This window comes from Furipterus horrens, unplaced genomic scaffold, assembly GCF_987537825.1.
Source record: "Furipterus horrens unplaced genomic scaffold, mFurHor1.1.pri manual_scaffold_2, whole genome shotgun sequence".
Lineage (NCBI taxonomy): Eukaryota > Metazoa > Chordata > Mammalia > Chiroptera > Furipteridae > Furipterus > Furipterus horrens.
In genome coordinates this window covers 702,757-708,314 of record NW_028327172.1, presented here as the reverse complement: position 1 = coordinate 708,314, position 5,558 = coordinate 702,757, and positions in this window count along the sequence as shown.

Genomic DNA, 5,558 nt, shown 5'->3' with positions numbered 1-5,558 from the left:
CCTGGGGGCCCCGGGGCTTATGTAGCCGGAAGCCTTGGCCCCGGGCCCAGCTCCTGGCCATGGGGCCACCGTCCTGGCCACCGTGCCGGCCACGTGTGTTTGCTCTTGGGGAGGGCCCGGCAGGAAGGTGGCAGGAGGAAGAAGGGTTTTCGGCTCTGGGTCCCGAAGCCGCAGGACCCCCGCCCCCAGCAGGGACGGGGACACCTGTCCACCGACGTCACGCCAGGACAGTGGTGCTGGCGGCCCCTCCGGCCGGCAAAGCCCCTGCAGGCAGGTTGCCCAGGAGGGTCCTGCCTGCTGCAGCCCCTCCGCCCCGACTCAGAGGGGAAGGGTGGTCAGCACGCGGCCTCAGCCCCACGTCGGCCCCTCCCGGGAGTCTGGCGGAGGCTGAGGGGGGCCAAGGGGAGCAGGAGTGGGGACTGGTCACGGCTCACTCAGCCTGCAAGTGGCCTGGATTCTGCTGCTCAGCTGGGGGTGTGGCTGATCAGATTAGGGGTGGGATTCCTGCTCGGTGTGGCTTGTGGGGGTCCCTGGAGGCGGCTCATGCCTGGGCAGCCCCCGTGCTGACCTGTGCCCCTTGCAGGTCTCTGGGCTCCTGTTGGTCCCCAAGCTCAAGTTCAAGGGGAAACAAGGCCTTGAGAGCGAACATCCTGGTCACGCTTCTGAGAACCAGCCGGCACCTGTCCAGCACCCCCTGCTCCCAGCCGGGGGTCCTGAGGTCAACCCCCCTGGGGCCCTTGCCCACAGCAGGCCATGCAGGGACCACCGTGTGACAGTGGTGTGCCCCTTAAGGCCCGGGGGCCACACCTCAGGGGTGCAGGGGTCTCCCCACCAGTACCTGCCCCAAGTCAGAGCCACAACAGTCCAGCGCCCCAGCTGGCTGCTCAGGTTTCGTCACGTGGTGACCAGCACCCCAGCCTTCTCACTCCGGCTCTTGCAGCATCCTCACCCCAAACCCCACCACACGCCTCAGCCCTCGGAAGGGAAGGGTGGGCGATGCACCAGAGGGGGCCGCTCGCAGCCCCACCCCCAGCCTGGGGTCAGTCTCACGGGGGCGAGTCTGTCGCATGAGCGACTGGGCCCGAGGCCCTCACACCCGGGCCCCGGGCTGGGGCAGGAGCCCCGGACTCCAGCAAGATCCGCGCCCCGCAGCCCAGGGAGCCCGGCAGCGCTCCTGCCGCCTGCGGTCCTTGCCGAGGTGGAAGGTGCCAGGCTGGGTGTTTGGGGTCTCCAAAGCTCTGTCACACCCAGCCCAGCTGCCCCGCACGGACGGAAGGATGCAGCCGGAGGGCAGACCTCGCAGGACGGCCCCGAGGCTGTGCCCAGGCCCCGGCTCACCCTGCCCCACTCCCCGGGCAAGCATGTGGTGCTCAGTGATGGGTGGGCCCCGTCTCTGAGGGGGTGGGGGGTGCACCTTCACCGGAAGGGAGGGAGCTGGGATCTTTGAACCCGCAGCCACGCCTCCCGCCTGCTTTCCTGGGGGCCCCAGCCCTCCATTGTGACCCCAGGAACGGCCACCGCTGAGCGGCCAGCCCAGGGGCCCGCCAGTCCGACTCAGGGCCGCCCCTTGCCCCAGCCGAGTGGCGCCGTCTGGGCCCACGAGGGCACGTTGCCCCCCTCCCCCACCTAAGCGGGGCGCTGCCTGCGGACAGGACCTCGCTGTGTCCACCGCTGGCACCCAGCTCGCACTCCCATGAGCACCTCATGGCCGAGACGAGACGTGCGTGCCTCAGGGTCCCGGGTGTTGAGACATCCCGGATGCGCCCCGGCCCAGCCTGTTTGCTCAGCGCGTTTACCCCTTCACAGTTGAGGGAGCCCAGAACAGAGGCCAGAGCAGCCGGCTGCCGGGAAGGAGGGCGCGGGCCAGTGGCCTCCCGCAGCCCCGAGAGGCTCCGCCGGGGTGTGCCAGGAAGCGGCCCGCCTGGGCACGCCCTGCCCCAGGACGGGGAGCCCAGAGGTGACATGACCCCAGCTGTGAATGGAGACCTGCTCCGCACCACCAGCTCGGGGGCAGACTTCCCCAGCCCACCCTCAGCCCTGGCGGACACGGGCCTCTCAGCACCCTCCACCCCACCCAAACACACGCCCTCCCCGCCGCCCCCCTCAGCGCAGGTTCCAGGACAGGGGCCCGGGGTGCCTCTGGCTTTAGGCGTTTATCGAGCGCTGGCTGCCTGCCCACATGTCCCGTGGGCACCACGGAGGGCCCGGGAGGGGTGGGCACAGCCCTGGGAGGCACGGGAACCCACCTGGGCGGGTCTGGCCGTGGGTGTCACACACCTGCTGCCTCCTGCTCCCCAGACGGCTACATGGACGGGGCGGCGCTGGGGGCCCGGAAGCCCTGGTCTCCATGCCGTGGGGCCGCCCTCTCGGTGAGCTGAGGGACCCAGTGGCATGACCAGTGGGCTGGGAGCCAGGCAAGAGCAGGGCTGGGTGGTCCAGGCAGGGAGGGTGGTTCAGGATGGAGAAATACCTCCGGACCTGGGCCTTGGGGTGGCCCAGTGGATCGCTGCCCCAAACTCACTCAGGGTGTTTCTGGGGAGTCTCGGGGCACCAACCTGGTTCAGAAGAAACGGACAGAGGGCACGCTGGGCCCCCATGGCCCCCAGACCCTCTGACATTACTGAGCACCTCCACCCTGTGCTGGGCGGTCAGGCTGTGGGGGGCATGGGCAGGTCGCACTCCATGGGGGCTTCTGTCCTATTACCCTCCCCAATCCTGTTCTTCCTTCTAGCAAATCGGGATGTGCCCCGGATGGCCCTGCCGTGGGCCCTGGGGTCCTGTGGGCAAGGAGAGCAGAGGCCGCGCCTGGAGCTTACACTACGCACGACCCCCAGGGCGGCAGGAGTCCCAGGGGACCCGGGGAGCCCACAGCTGTGGGAGTGAGGTGCCAGATGACAGCTGCACTGAGGGAAGGGGAGCAACTCCCCGGAGCGGGGGGCAGCAGGTGCAGAGGCCCTGGGCCAGGACGCAGGTGGCCCGCTGGCAGGTCTGAAGGCACCTGGTGTGGCCGTGCCTGTGCCTGGGGGGAGCGGGAGCCCGAGACGCGGGTGGGTTCGGTCTGATGAGGGAGGACTGGGGCTCTGCTCAGAGTTGGGGGGGTGGGGGGGCGCTTAAAGCAGAGAAACCACAGGGGACGACTTTTGGTAGTAAAATGTACATAACAAAATCCAGCACTTCAACACCCTCCCGCGCACGGTGAGTGGTGCTGAGTCCTTTCACGGGGGTGTCCAGCCTTCGCCACCACCCACCCCAGGACATTTTTATCTTCCAAGCAGAGAGAATGCGTCCCACACGACCCAGCCCTGCACCCCCAGCCTGCTCTGTGTGCAGGATCTGTCCCTCTGTGCCTGGCTCGTCTGCTCAGCACCTTGTCCTTAAGGTCCCTCCGTGTGCAGATGGACTGTGTCCTGCGTGTCCCACCTCCGTCCCTGGGCACCGGGCTGCCCTGCCCTTTGCGTTTGTATCGTAACTAACGCTGCTGTGAGTGTGGGCGTGCGAGGGGCCTCTGCTTTCGTCTGTGCCCAGGCAGGGACTCGCTGGGCCGCATCCCAGCCCCACTGAACTTTCTGAGGACCAAGCGCCACAGCGGTGCCCAGGCCGGGCCTGTGGCCGCACAGACACCACCCGGCTCGCGTCCTGACGGGCAGGAGGCAGGAAGCAGCACCTCACTGCGGCCTTGGGTTGCAGTCTCTAAGGGCAGTTGACGAGAGTCCTTCCCCGTGCGTGTCAGCCACCGGCATCGCTTCTCAGGGGACACGTCTGCGCGGGTCCTCGGGCCCTTTGTGAGTTGGGTCATTTGGGGCTCTCTTGGTGTTGTTAAGTCTTAGGAGTTATTAATATTGTGAATATTCATATCGACGTTTGCAGATATTTTCTCCATTCTGGAGCCGCCTTTGAACTCTGATAGCAGCCTCTGCTGCATAAAAGATTTTCGTTCGGATGTCGTTCAATGTACCTATTTTGCCCATACTTTTGGGGTCGTAACTAAGAAATCGTTGCCAAATGAATACATCAGAGGTTTCCCTCTATTTTTTCTGAGAGTCTCATGATTTTAGCTCTTCCGTGAGGCCTCAGATCTTTGTTGAATTCCCTTTCACACGGGTCCCCATCACTCTTTCACACGTGCACGTCCAGTGCCCCACGCCATTGGCTGAAGGGACGGTCCTTGCCCCACTGAGTGGCCTTCACCCTGGCGGGAAACCCTGACCCCACGAGCCAGGGCTTGTTTCTGCGCTGCCTTGCCCACTCCGGTGGCCTGCACGTCTGGCCTGAGGCCCAGACTGGGGTGTCCCGAAGGATGCAGCCAGGGACTGGGTTTTGAAATCAGGAAGCACAAGTCCTCCAGCTTTGCTCTCCTTTTTGAGGAACACTTTGGCTGTTCAAGGTCCCTTGAGATTCCATATGAATTTCAGGATGGATTTTTTTACTCCTGCAAAGAAACAAACAAACCAACCAAACCCACCATTGGAATTTTGATAGGGATTATATTAGTTCTGTAGACCCTTTGAATAAGACTACCCTCTCATCAGCGTCAGGTCTTCCAACCCAGGAATATGGGACGTATTTGCACTTGTGTCTGTTCTTCGGGTTGCTTTTCGCCGCCATTTTTGTTTGTTTGTTGTCTCTTGGGTTAAATTTATTCCTAATGTTTTGTCATTTTTTATGCTGCTGTAAATGGAACTGTTTTCTTAATTTCCTCTTAGATTATTCATTGCTAGTACACAGCAGCTCGGTGAATCCACTCGCCAGCTCAGCCCGAGATGGTCCAGGCTGCCCCTCACAGAAGCCCGGCCTCGGGAGCTCATAAGGAACAGAAATGTGCTTCTCACGGCTCTGGAGCCTGTGCGTCCAAGGTCGGGGGCCAGCGTGGTCGGGGCTGCAGGGCCTGGGGGTCACTCTGGAGCCCCTGCTATGAGGCATCACCCCCCTCAAGACTTAAGCACCTCCCAGAGACCCCCCCCCCCTTATACCATCAGCTCTGGGGTTAGGGTTGTAACCTATGGATTTACGGCAAACACACTCAGACCATAACAAACTCGAGCAGGGTTTGTCTTTTTTGGTAGAACTTTTCAAGTTTTCTACATATACGATCATGTCCGCTGGGACCAGGGGCAGCTTTAGCTCTTCACTTCCAACCCAGGCACCATTCATTTCTCCTTCCTGCCCAGCTGTCCTGGCCGGACCGTCCGGGACGGGGCTGAGCAGGACGGGCCAGCGCGGGCTTGCCCGCCCCTGGTCTCGGAGGGAACACGTGCGCCGTCCACCACCGATGGGACACTTGAGGTGGGTTTTTGTTATATGGCTTTTATTTTGTTGAGATGGTTTCCTTGGATTCCTAGTTCATTGAGTGCTTTTTTTTTTTTAATCATGAAAGGGTGTTGGATTTTGGCACATGCTTTTTCTGTGTCAGTGTGAGGTTCCTCCCCTTCATTCTATTAATGTGGTGATTGGTTGATTTTTGTATGTTGAACCATCCTTGCATTCCAGGAATAAAACCCACTTGGTTTTGGTGTATAAATAATCTTTGTACTAAGCACCTGAATTGGTTTGCTAGTATT